Source organism: Spermophilus citellus (genome assembly GCF_964194105.1).
Source record: "Spermophilus citellus genome assembly, chromosome: 14".
Taxonomy (NCBI): Eukaryota; Metazoa; Chordata; class Mammalia; order Rodentia; family Sciuridae; genus Spermophilus; species Spermophilus citellus.
Genome location: NC_138194.1, coordinates 88525672 through 88539492, shown reverse-complemented (window position 1 = coordinate 88539492; position 13821 = coordinate 88525672). Strand labels below are relative to the sequence as shown.

General features: G+C 33.6%; 1 protein-coding gene across 3 annotated transcripts in view; it reads left to right on the top strand.

The window, feature by feature from the left end:
- Positions 1–13821, top strand: part of ZHX1 (zinc fingers and homeoboxes 1) — a 32686-nt gene that overhangs the window by 737 nt on the left and 18128 nt on the right. For 2 of the 3 annotated variants that reach the window (XM_081266204.1, XM_081266203.1), the window contains exon 2: positions 6128–6241. The gene's annotated coding sequence lies outside the window, so the exon portion shown is untranslated. The remainder of the gene's footprint in view (positions 1–6127; positions 6242–13821) is intronic. The other variant, XM_081266205.1, reaches the window with a different exon arrangement.

The window sequence follows — 13821 nt, the reverse complement described above, 5'->3', positions numbered from 1 at the left end:
CAGCCAGCGTATGAGGGGATGGGGGGCAGACCCAGAGGAGTCTCTCAATCTTTGAGGCCTAAAGGGAACGACCTGGTGATTGCGTGAGGGGGATCTGAAGACTGGGAAGGGGAAATTAGAGGGACTGCGTCTAGTAGCCGGAAAGTAGAGTCTGGCAGATGCCCTTTCCCCATGTATTTACACCAAAGGTCCAAGGGGACTTGAAATTCTTTGTTTCAGTATGTTTCCCCCTCTTCTTCCCTCCGTGGACAGCGGTAAGGAAAGAGCAAAAAGCCCGGAGAAAGAAAAGATTCCGTTTGATATGTTTAGCTTAGTTTAGCGAGCGATCAAGCCTCTGGGAAGGCATCAGCGAGACCCAGGGCAGGGGAATTAGGAAGCGAGAACGGGGACCGTAGGATAGGAATGCAGGGAAGAGGTTGGGTAGAGCAGAAATTCCACAGCACGTTTCTGTCTTCAGCCCAGCTTTCTAAAAAGACAGACAGATGAGAAGAGCTTCACGTTCAGAGAAAGGTGTTAAAAAGGCTGATAGGGAACTTGTGATGTGATTAAGTTGAGGTTTAATGTAACTTGATAAATTCTCTTGGAGGGTAATATTATAGAAAAAAAAAAGGAAAATCACAAGATGAAATGTACAGTAGTTCACAGTTAGGATGAAGCAGCCCCCCTCCCCCCCAGGAATAGTGACTGTTTTGGACTGGAGTTTGTGTGTGTGTGTGTGAAGTGTACCTTTACATTTGTTGATGTTGGTCATTATTTCTGTCTTTGTCTAAAAGCTTTTAGTTTTGTTATATGGTGCTATATGAATTATCTTTGTTTCTGAAAAAATTGCCCTCAAAAAGTCATTTGTTTTGGGGGCTGGGGCTTTAGCTCAGTGGCAGAGCACTCAGTGGCAGAGCACTTGCCTAGGACGGGTGAGGCATTGGATTCGATACCCAGCACCACATAAAAAAAGAATAAATAAAATAAAGTCATAAAAACATATATATTTAAAAAGTCATTTCTTTTTAAGCTTGTAGTGAAAATTAAAAAGTTGGTTTTAACGGGGATATTGGCACTAGTATATTCATAGATTATTTTAATTTCTAAAGTAGCAATTGTGACTCCTGATCTTAAGCAAAAGAATTGAGAATGCTGCCAACGACAATACAGCAGTAACAGGTCAGAAAAAGAAAGGCTTTGATAATATTTTTTTCCTTTTAGTTTTTCTCTCCTTCCTCTAAGCATTTTAGGGTTATGCAGACTAATTTTAAGCAAATAAAATGTCTAACCTTGAATCCTTTCAATATAAAAATGATTGCATTGATTTTTTTATAGAAGTATATCTTCACATGATTTATTTAACAGTTGTAATTAAAATGAGAAAAAAATTAAAGTAAGACTTGGGTAACTGATGATAGAGTTATGATTCATACAGATTTCTTGAACCATTCTTGCATTTTCAAAAGACCTTTAATGTCTTTAATGGAAATGTTTTAAAGATACAGTATAAACTAGTTCTGAGCTTCACAATTGGAACATTAGTATACATGTGTGCTGTTCTTTGGTTTCCCCAAAGTGCATGTAACTCTAGTTTTATATTCAATTCTGAACAGATTAGGCTGGGTGAACCAGAGAGGCATTGATGCCAGATGGTTTGAAAATATGCTAAGGCTGAAAACATAAATGTGCCTGTGTGGTAGATGCTCTTTAGTAGATTTATTCCCCTTATAGCTGAGCTTATTATTTCACTAAATTTGGAGGGTGGGTCATGAATGAGGTAGCAGTGATTTTACCTTTAATGGTCCTTGTAAGTTCTTTTTTTCAATAAACATGAATAATATTTTACAGTTATTAATGAAATTAATAGCATGTGTGTGGTGGTAAATCTTGCATAGTTTCTCCTTTTTATATTTCACAGTAAATTGAAAAGGTATGATATATTATATATTTTCTTTCTTACATTGAGCATAAAATGTGATATTTGGACTTAGCTTGCCATAAATTCTGACTTAATATTTAAAGTGCTTTTAAAATAATGAAATTGATCACAAATGTAGTTGAAAAGTAACCTTTTTATTTATGTTGCAGCATTATGGATTTGGGCTCAAAAGACCATTATTTTCATTTTAACAGTATTGAAAGTTAAATACCTAAGCAAGTTTTTAATCTAGTATAGTCAATGCAGTCATTCAGAGAGCTGTCTAGAATTAACTATTGTACTGCTCATAGTAATAGCCCATATTGCCTATTTTTAAGACATCTGTTTATTCATTTATATTATGGCAAGCATATTTAATTTGAAGTCTAAATTCTATAACAAAATTCTTTTAAATTATACTATATATGTCAAAAGTAATCTAAATTTATTTTAGAAAACTGATTATTACCCTTTGAATAACAGCCAGTGTTTCTGTAATATCACTGAAATGTATTATTGGATCTTTGTTGCTCTGATATATCTATAGTTGTGAGTAACCATATTTGCATAATGAAGTTGGTGATTTAGATTACTAGTCAGGATATTAATTTGAGTTGACATTTTGGAGATAGGCATTTTATACAATTTATTTTAAAAGTAAATTTTTTTTTACCAGCTTTTGGTCTTAAAAGATACTTAATCTTGGCATTTTATATAAGCAGTATTTTTTATTTTTTATTTTTGGTGCTGGGGATTGAACCCAGGTCCTTATGCCTCTGAGGTAACACTCTACCAATTGAGCTATATCCCCAGCCCTCCATAATGAATTTAAGAAGCACAAAGATATGCACACACACATAAAGCTATATAATCAATGCATATATATCTTTGGCCTACACAAATACAATGATAAACTTTGGAAAAGTATACATAAGCAATTTCAGAATAAAATTTATTTAAGGGAGTCAACTGAATAAATCTTTTTTGGGGGGCAATATTGATGATCGAACCTAGGGGTACTCTACCACTGAAATTACATCCTCAGTTCTTTTTATTTTTTGAGACAAGGGCTCACTAAGTCGCTGAGGCTGATCTCGAACTTGTGTTCCTCCTGCTTTAACCTCTCAGGGATTAAAGGCATGTGCTACCATGCCTAACTTAATAAGTCATTTTTAATGCAGGATTTTAATGAAGTTTTTAGATTTAAAAAAATTTATCTACCAAAATTAAAATATTGTCATAGCCATATCATATGCATTTATCATTTTGAGTACAATATCTGTCATTACATTTTGGTGATTTCAATTTTCTCCTTCCTGGAGATCTTTCCCATTTCTATTTGTTGTGAGAAATGAAAAGAGATGGGAAGTTTGATGTTTCTGAGCACTTCATTTAGAATTATGTTTTTCTTCTATTCCGGTGTCTTCCCTTTTACAGCCCAATATTGCCAAGTAGAATTTTGTTAGAACTTCACTGGGCATGGGCTTGGGAGTATGAGGGTTGATGAGAAAAGAACAATTTCTCTTCATTACTATAAGATTATTTATATCAGAGATTTGTTTTAAGAAATACCTGTTAAAATGGTTCAAAATTGTTCATTTTGAAACTGAGGTGTGTGTGTGTGTGTGTGTGTGTGTGTGTGTGTGTGAGAGAGAGAGAGAGAAAGAGAGAGAGAGAGAGAGGGGAGAGAGAAGATATTAAATTATCATTGATTAATGTCTACCTGTTAAAGCTAACTTGTTCCAGAATTATTTAATATGCTCAAAGGTATGAAATGGAAAACAAAATGTATTGGTTGATATTTACTCAGATTTTAAAATATTTTACAGTTTGTCAACACTTGGCAAATTTTATTTATTTTTTTTTTATTGTTGGTTGTTCAAATTGGCAAATTTTAAACAAAGAATTCCTGTGTTATGTAACTTGAAGTTAAAACCTTAAATAAAATCAGAAAAATCTAACACTTGTTTTTGTTCTTACTAAGTACCAGGAAATATTCTAAAAACTTTACATGTGTTATTTCTTTCAATCCTCACAAAGCTTTATTAACTAAATAAAGCTATTTGGGCTGGGGTTGTGGCTCAGCAGTAGAGCGCTTGCCTAACACGGGCGAAGCCCTGGGTTCAATCCTCAGCACCACATAAAATAAATAAATAAACTATTATTTGCCCCATTTTATAAATGAGAGGCTTGAGGCACAGATAGGCTAAGTCACTTTTCTAGAGCTGCACAGCTAGTGACAGTGCTGATATTTGAACCCGGTCTGTTCCAGAGCCCAGGCACTTTTTTTTTTTAATCTATCTACTGCCAGATCAGCTTTTTGTGTTTGCTTGCTGAGGCATGGTAGCACATGCCTATAATCTCAGCAATTTGAGAGGTTGAAATAGCAGGATCACAAGTTAGAGGTCAGCCTAAGCAACTATAAGATATATATAAATATAAGATATATGGTTGAGATGATTCCTTAATTTTTGAAATCTACTCATGCTATATTTTAAAAAATATTTTGAAGTAGAAATATTCTAAAGTAATAGGATTTAATTCAGAAGTATCAAAGAGCTCATTCATTCTCTGGTTGCCTTGCACCTTTATATGTCTTGGTAGCTCTTCTTAAGAGACTTTGGGTCCACAAAACATCTTGCTTTTTCTGTGTGATTTAAGAATGGATTGAAATAGGTTACTAATATCCTACAGTATTAATAATTAATTTCAGAAAATAACCTCTCCTCTTTGGCAGCTGTTTCCTATCTTCTTTTCTAGTCCACATCCTGTATAGATGGATAGCTAAGGAGTGGCTGAATAAGGAGATAGCAGGAAATGAAATTGTAGAATCCCAGGCTAGAGAGATAACAAGATGCTCCACTGGGCCCAGCAGGAAAATGCTCTTTCTTTTCATAAAAATAATGTACTTATTTAGCTTAAACATTAATTCAAAAGTATTTTACTAGACAAAGTTTTTGTATATTTGTTATTTCGTTACTTAATAGGATTCTTCATAAACTTGTATAATGTTAGCAGGAATCAAAAGATAAGCTATTTGGGCTGGGGTTGTGGCTCAGCGGTAGAGCGCTTGCCTAACAGGTGCAAAGCCCTGGGTTCAATCCTCAGCACCACATAAAATAAGTAAATAAATAAATAAAGGTATTGTGTCCAACTATGACTAAAAATAAATATTAAAAAATAAGTTATTTTAGGAAAATCATTTTCCTTATTATCCATTTACTGTGATATATGGAGTATCTATGCTTCAAGAACAATAAAAATTCTTTCACCTTCAAAAGCACTATTTATTGTTATTCTCATAGGAGAGGCAATTTTAGTTTTTATTAAAATTTCCTGATTGGTTTAACTACTCTGGGTACTATACAAAACCTTTTTTTGTATATTAATCTGAATTTTCAGAGAAAGATTTTCAGTTTTTTTGATTATTCAGTACCAGTGCTTACAACACAGTAATTATAGTACCATTTGATGGTAGCTTTCTAATAAAAACTAAATGGTTAAACTCTAGCCATTTTTTCAGACTTATGGTTAGGGTAGAATAGCATTAAAATATTCAAGTCTTTGTTGGTTGGTGTGGCCAGCATTAATATTTCTTTCATTCCAGTTAATACATATTTAGGATGCAGATATCCTAACTTAGGTGTATGTGCAAACACAAACATATATATACCTACTCCCAATTCTTTCTTTGGCTAAGTTGTCTTTCATAACCTTTATGTACTAATTTTAAAGAATTCCCAATTTTGACATCCTTATTTTTACATTAAAGACTGCATCTATTCACATTTTTGAAATGTTAATGAACTAGTCTGCTACTTGGCTGTTCTATATAAGTAAAACTGTTACTGTGTAGTTATGAATTTTGTGTTTTCTATCAATATTTGAGTTGGCATTTAGATAATTTTAAAATTTTTCAGTTTTTTTTTTCAAAATTGCATTTATTTTTAGCTGCACACAGTGGTGCACACCTCAGGAGACTGAGGCCAGAGGATTGCAAGTTTGAGGGCGGCCTCTGCAACTTATTGAGACCTTGTCTCAAAATAGAAAACAAAAAGGACTGGGAATGTAGTTCAGTGGTAAAGCACCTCTGTGTTCAATCCCCAGTACCACATACAAAAAAAAAAAAAAAAAAATTGCATTTATTTTTAAAAAGTCATAGCATGAACTGTAAAATTTCCTAAGACTAGGATCATGTTTTGAATAATAAAAGGATAATTTTTTTTATAGGAGAAGACTGATAAGTACTTTGGACCTGTTGGTAATGATGGCCTGAGCTACACACCTAATTTGAAGGGTTACCCTTCCGTTTCAAAGAACAGGATGCTGAGGAAGCTATGGCAAGTATGTGTTTAACTATTTGGGGATGTAAAGCTAAGATGCCAATGTACTCACTTTATATTCCATGATACTTTATTTGACTAATGTTGTAAAAGCTCTTCTTAAAAAACTTATGCTTAATACTTTTTAAAAATATGTGCTTTTAAACTTTAACTACTTTAAATTGACTACTTTAAATTTATCTACTTTTAATTGACTAATTTCAAAGGAAACAGTATCACACTTCTTAATAAATCTTATGTGGTTTATTTATAATTGATTTTTCAATTAATATTTGCCAAAATCAGCAGAGCATCAGACACCATTCCAGGTACTGTGATAACAGAAGTAAATAAGACAAATAAAATCACGGGGACAGTACCTTTAGGGTGGGGAAATTGATCTAGAAATTTTACTAGTTTTTTCTTTCTATCCAAAAAAGGATTCAAGACTTACAAGAACATATTTTGGGGGTGGAGTGGGATACTAAGGATCTAACCAAGGGGTGTTTTGCCGCTGAGCTACATCCCTAACCCTTTTAATTTTTTATTTTGAGACAGTCTTACTAAGTTGCTGAGGGTCTCATTAAGTTGCTGAGGCTGGCCTCGAATTTGAGATCCTCCTAAGTCTCCCAAATCCCACTGTGCCCAGCTACAAGAACAATTTCTAAAAATATATTTTTAATGTATAGGCTATTAGAAATAGTTCATTATAGTTATGAAAATTATGATACTCACAAATATTTTTATTAATCATACCAATATTTAAATGCTTGACTGTAAGTATAGGCAAATACATACTTTTATATTTTAAATAAATTTTTAAAAAATACATACTTGTATATTTTAAATAAATACTATATTTTTCACATACTTTTAGATTACATACCATGTGTTTGAAATATTTATATTTTAGTATAATTGTTATTTAAATGAGTCTAGAGTATTAGGAAAGATTCAACAACCATTAATGTGATGATCGTTTATATTTAAAAAAATTATAAAGGTCATACAAGTTGATACTACCAATACTAATCATTACTTTCTTTTAAAGTGTTTTTTAAAATTGAATGAATATATCCTCAGTGAAGTATGTAATAGTTGCTTTGTTTCATAAATAGGGACTATAATGGACAAGAATGGTCTCATAGAAAATCTCTCTTGGAACTAAGAATGGCATTCTTGTGTTAGACTGGCTGTGAAAGATGTACCACCTCCTTTAGAAAAGTAGAGAAATTTCTTTTCAGAAGAAAATTACTTTTGTAATAGTCACAAACTATTAATCAGCTAGAAAATTTTACAGTAGTGCTAGTTTACATATCGCTCAGTGAATTATGTGCCTACCTACATTACAGCAGGGCTAAGAAAATTAGGATGTTAATGTCCTAGAAGAAAATGTTTCTCTGCTCCTAAAACCTGGGATCAGAGATTGCCAGGAGAAATCTGCTTTTGTGTGTGTGTGTGTGTGTGTGTGTGTGTGTGGTACTGGGGCCTTTGCATGGTAGGCATGTACCAACTGAGCTACATCCCCAGCCCCACCAGGATAAATCTGTAGATCTTAGTTTCTTCTTTTAATCTTTAGTATCATTTCTTAGGTGGACAAAAACAAATAGGGCTGGGTGCCTCGCTGAAGGCCTATAAACCCAGAGGCGAGAGGATTCTGAGTTCAAAGCCAGCTTCATTAACAGTGAGGAAAATACAAAAAAGGGCTGGGGGGCTGGGATGTGGCTCAAGCGGTAGCGCGCTTTCCTGGCATGTGTGCGGCCCGCGTTCCATCCTCAGCACCACATACAAAGATGTTGTGTCCGCCGATAACCAAAAAATAAATATTAAAAAAAAAAAAGGGCTGGGGATGTCATTCAGTGGTTGAGCACCCCTGAGTTCAATCCCTTATCCCCCCCACCCCGTCCTCGCAGCAAAAAACAAAAAAGAGAAGATAGTTTCTTTACCCATCAGCATTAATTAGCATTAATAAAAGGATCCTCTGAAATTAGATTATCTTTAACCACAGTTTCTTAGATGCTTTCACTTTTATTACATTCAGTCCAGTCTATATTCACTACATTTAAAAAAGAAATTTTAAGTATTTTTATTTTTCCAAATTCACTTTAATACTTGATTTGTTAATGTCTTGTCCATTTTTAACAATTTTCTTAAGATTTGTCTCAAGATTTAATATTTAAAAGAACTTAACTATGATTTTTAAATATGTCAGATTTTAAATGTGAATGTCTTAAGTTTGGAAAGTCTACCTTATTTTTCTCTCTAAACACAATGGATACCCTTTATTTTAATTTGACCACATTATTCTTTGTTCCTACTTTATTTCGGGCATTCTATGATTTTGGTAGATTGTTAACTTTTAGTTTGAATACAAACATGTGATAATAAGTATTTTCAGCTGGCTAAACAGAACTCTGAGAGAGAATTGAAACTAAATTGAATACAAAGCCTAAGAATTCTCGGGGAATATATATGATTGCAGATTCCTAAGAATTCTCAATGTGTGTATTTTTGGTTTGTAAACTGTTTTGTTTAGTTGATGCTAGATCAAAATTAACACAAACCTTAAAAACTGTAGTGCCTTCTAAAATTTTCTTATTTGATCAAGAATTGGTGTAGAAAACAAAGTTTGTTTTCGTTCACTTAAAATCTTAACTAAAATAACATGCTTTTGTGACTAACTAGGCCAACATGACGTTATCCATTAATCATTTAATTTAAAGTACAAGACAGTCAAGAAAGAAAGAAAGAGAAGCTAACAAATTCAGTGCAGTTATAGCTACTTAATTATACATTTTTTTAGTACTAAGTAGAATTTAAAACCATCTACTAGCTTTTTTTGGTACTCTATTATATTGATACCTTACTTTTTAATTTTAAAAAAGTATTAAAATACCATTAAAATATAGTTTTCTCATGGGACAGAGAAGTATCGATTCTAAATATGAATTTGTATTTACTGTCTTTTTAAGATCTATATCCTTTTTTCCTGATTTTCCTGTAGGAATAATTCTTTGAATGTTTTTATCTACCTTGTTTCACTCTTAGTCCACAAATTTAGATATATACTGTTCATACGTAAAACTGATTTCTTACAAGCAAATTTTAGATGTTAGCAAATGTTTATTGAATGTCACTGGAGTTTGTAGAATGTTCACTACTTTAGTGAATTGAATGCTTTAGATCACAGGGTATTTTAATATTGTAATGACTAAGGTAATTTTTTATCTGTAAGGATTTTACCATCACAAATAATCTGTAAAGCAAACATGGTTGTATTTAATTCCTTTATAAATAAGTGTTTAATGAAATAAAATGCATATTATAATACACAGGATGTATATGTATATTTTTTTTCAAGTTTTTTTTTTTCTGCAGATATTATTGGAGCCCTAATATGCACTTCGTTGGGCCCTAGGGATATAATGGAAAGCCAAGCAGACATTCCTCTGACCATAAAATAACTTGTATAAGAATTGCCAGAATTTTTATAGTATCATGAATAAATTTTGCTTTCATCAAGTCCTTTTCTGTAGAGAAACTTTGTTGTAATTATTTTGATTATATCAGAATCATGAGTTAATGGAGGAGCATCCTCCTCTCAGGAGAGGAGCCAGGATGCAGATGGATCCCTAGAAATTGGCCTGGCCAGGTTTATACCCTAGAGAATATGGGTGATTTTGAGGGTTCTTAGAACCAGCTTGATTCCTTGGAGTGTGGAGCAGCCCCTCCAAAAAAATACCTGGAATATACCTGGCCCCTCCAAAAAAATTCCTGGAATATACCTGAAGGCTATACATACCGAGACATGCCTGCTCCTGGTGGAAAAACCTTTATAGAACACATGGTTTTGGCCTTAAAAATAGAAAGGAAACTTTGTTTCCAGCTTGAGGCAAATGACCATAGGAATATTTTAGTCTATTTGCAATTTTAAGGACTAGTAACTGTTTTTGTTGTATTTTATAATAAAGCAGAGTTATAACAATATTAAAGAAACTGTGTAAATGTCACACATAAAAATCCCATCTATAAACTCATATAAAAATATCACTGTCTATAAAGTTTTGCTCATCAAATCTTTGTCCATGTACATATTTCCTCCCAGTTATTATAATTAATACAAAAAATTTGTTCTAATTTGAAAAAGTTTAGGTAAATATTTTTTCACCTTTTGGTTAGCATTTTAAATAATAACAAAATCAATTGTATAACAGTTGATTTAATTAAAAATTTTTTAAATGTATTTCTCCAAGGAAAGGTTAACTAAAAATAGTTTTTTATGAGTAATTGTATTTACAGTGCTGGATGAATTTATATGATATTTTTATTGTGTTTTAATTGCAAAATCACCTAACCACTCAGTTGTGCAATTGACCTCTAACCCCTTTTTTACAGGTGAATAGTGCAAGGTCCCCCAAATTGATTTTGAGCCCTGTTTTGAGTTGACCTTCAACTAGAGGATGAGATGCCTGTCAGCTAATAGTGATTTCTGTATGACAGTTTTCCTGTCCTGGCCCCATTGCACATTAATGAAAAAGAGATTAATTGGAACAACATCATAGCAATTCTTACTCTATATTTTTTCTTCTGCTTTTTCATTCAATTTGTATGTCTTGTCAGCTGATTAATTTACTTTAAAAAAATAAGGTGGTAAAGTGTATAATATTTAATAGATGGTATTTTTATTCTCTCAAAAGAATTTTTCAAAGACTGGAAGATAACATTAATTCTGATAACACATATTGTGTATCAGAATGGGTGAAGGAAGTATTCTTATTTGTACAGCCTCTGGGCAAGATACCACTATTCCTGTTTTCCCCAGGGAAACCTTCTCTTCTCTTTCTAGAAGCGTCCTGCACTGTGCTACTTGTTTCTCTCATTGCTTTGGTCATAGTTATTCTAATTGTTGGCTGCCTATCTTCCTTGCTCCCTTGCTAATATCTGTTAGAGCAGTCTGTCTTGATCATCAGTGCCTCCCTAGTCTCTTGGCACATGGTCGACATTCAGCAAGTCATTGTTCAATGAATTTGATGAATAATTTTGGTTTCATAGGTGAGGAGTCTCAGGTTGAAACTGAGTGGCTTTACCAGATATCTTACAGAAGGGAACCTAGCCCCTGTAGTTTAGCCCCTCTAAGAATTAATTACTTTCGGCCGGGTTTCTTCTTCTACAGAACAGGTTAATTGTTCTAAGGTCCTTATTTCCTCCAAAATTATGACTTCATAACAAGAACCCTGAACATTCCTTTTTCCCTCTTTGGTCTTTTTGAGACTATGTGTATTATGCAGAATTAAGCCATTGGGCCAAATCTTGCAGCTCTTTAGAGAATATCGTATTTCCTTTAGGAGCATGTTAACTAATACTCTGACTCTGGTTTTGTTAGCAGTCATGGAGAACTTGAAGGTAGGTCATGGTGAGCAAAAGTTTTAGAAGAGGAAAGAATAATATTTTGGGGGTCTATGTATTGGATATAGAAGTAACCAGATGTTGGGGCAATCTGAAACACCCAGGTGTTCAGCTTTTCAATTACTGAAGTCTTTTTTAAAAAACATCTCTTAAGTAACTTTATTTAAAACTTGACTATATGGCCAAGACCAGTATTTTCAGAGGAAAAAGCACAATTTTTGATATCTATTACAAGATCATAATATAGAATATGAGTATATTATGCTTTTCATGGCTTTAGCAAAAAAATAAGCTTTTAAAATTCACTTATATCTGCTTAAATTTTTATCAACTGAGCAATCTGAACTAGTGAACTAGGATGAAGAGAAATAAAAGTAATAGTTTGGTAGCATATTACTGTTTATATGCCAGATAAAACAAAATGCTTAACCTTGAGAGCTGGAAAGCCAAAAGAATAAAGAGATTGGGGCTGCTCCCTTTTTCCTCTGTGTCTTTTATTTCTGCTGGCTACTTTGCTCTATCCTGAAGCCCTGGCCTGCCTTGTCCAGTGAAGGCACATTCAGTTTACTGTGTATTAGTTGTAAAATTCCATTGAAAATTTTAGCAGTGCCAGGGTGAGAAGGATTTTTGGAATTTATATAGTGTCTTGAAAGTATTTAAGTTTTTAAGACAGTCTTTCAAACACATCTTAGAACTCCTCGGAGATGTAAATGGGGTTGTGGCATCCATAGGACTCAGGGAGTAGTTCAGCCTCTACCCTCTCTGACCAGATACCTACTCTTCTATATTTTGGAGTTCTCTGGAGCTGGTGTTTCTCATAGTATTTTATTTTAAAGTCTCCCTTGCTTAAAACAAATTGTTAAACTATCACTTATAGGTTGTTTCAGAAAAAATTCATCTTCCTTTTTTTTTTTTTTTTTTTTGAGGATGGAGAGACACTGAGGATTGAATCCAGAGGCACTTTATCATTGAGTTACATCCCTAACCCTTTTTTATTATTTATTTTAAGGTGAGGTATCACTAAGTTGCTTAGAGCCACACTAAGTTGCTGAGCCTGGCCTCAAACTGCAATCCTCCTGCCTCAGCCTCCAGAGCTGTTGGGGTTACAAGTGTGTGTAACTGGCAAGTGCCCAGAAACCCTCTATCTGGCTGTTAGCTTCCCCCAAATAAATATGGTATGTCTCTAATTTCAGGAGAATAAGTCAAGACAGCTAACTCTCCTGCCTTTCAACAGTTTTTCTTTGTTATCCACATTGTGAATGATGCTCATTTATTATTCTTCTATCCATTTAGAGCTATTTGGGGAATTCCCTTTCTTTCTTTCTTATTTATTTGTGTGTGTGTGGGTGTGCGTATGTGTGTGTAGGGGATTGAATGCAGGGCCTTACCTTTACCACAGAGCTACATTCCTAGGAATTTCCTGTTCAAATATTGATCTAACAGAAATGTTGATACTTAAAAGAAAAAAAAAGTGATGACCTCCATTTGATTAGAAGATGACATTAGCTTAGTTTATAACATTTAGTTATAAAATAGTTTTACATTTCCCTATAATCTTTTAGAAATTAAAAGGAATTTTGTAGGAAAAAAAGTAGGACAACTTTAAGAGTAGGGGTTTGGACTGTCAATACTATTAGTATTACTAAGCTGAGCACTTTTTGTTTTGTAATTTGGGAAATCAGGGAATAGGGACATTTAGTCCAACTCTTCCATCTGCTGCTTGAATCTATCAAATGGATCTGTAGTCTTTACTTGAGGAATTGTAGTGCGGGGGATCTTACCACCTTCAAGTTAAGGCATTTTCTCTTTGCACAGCTATCTCCTAAAAATGTATCTCCCTTTACTGAGTCTGTATATCTTCTCATAGGGGCCAGACTTTGCTTGATAATTCTTTTTTAGTTGTAGATGAACCCAGTGCCTCATGTATGTGACGAACCACTGAGCTGCAACTCCAGCCCGCTTTATAATCTTTTAAGCAAACTTTTTGTTTTGTTTTGTTACTATTGGGGATTTAACCCGGTGGCACTATACCACTGAGCTACATCCCCACCCCTTTTTAAATTTTTTATTCTGAGAAAGTGTTTCACTAAGTTGCTAAAACACTTGTGATCCCCCTGCCTCAGCCTCCCCAGTTGCTAGAATTACAGGCATGTGATATCATGTTCATCTAGCAAACTCTTTTCTCTTTACTTCATC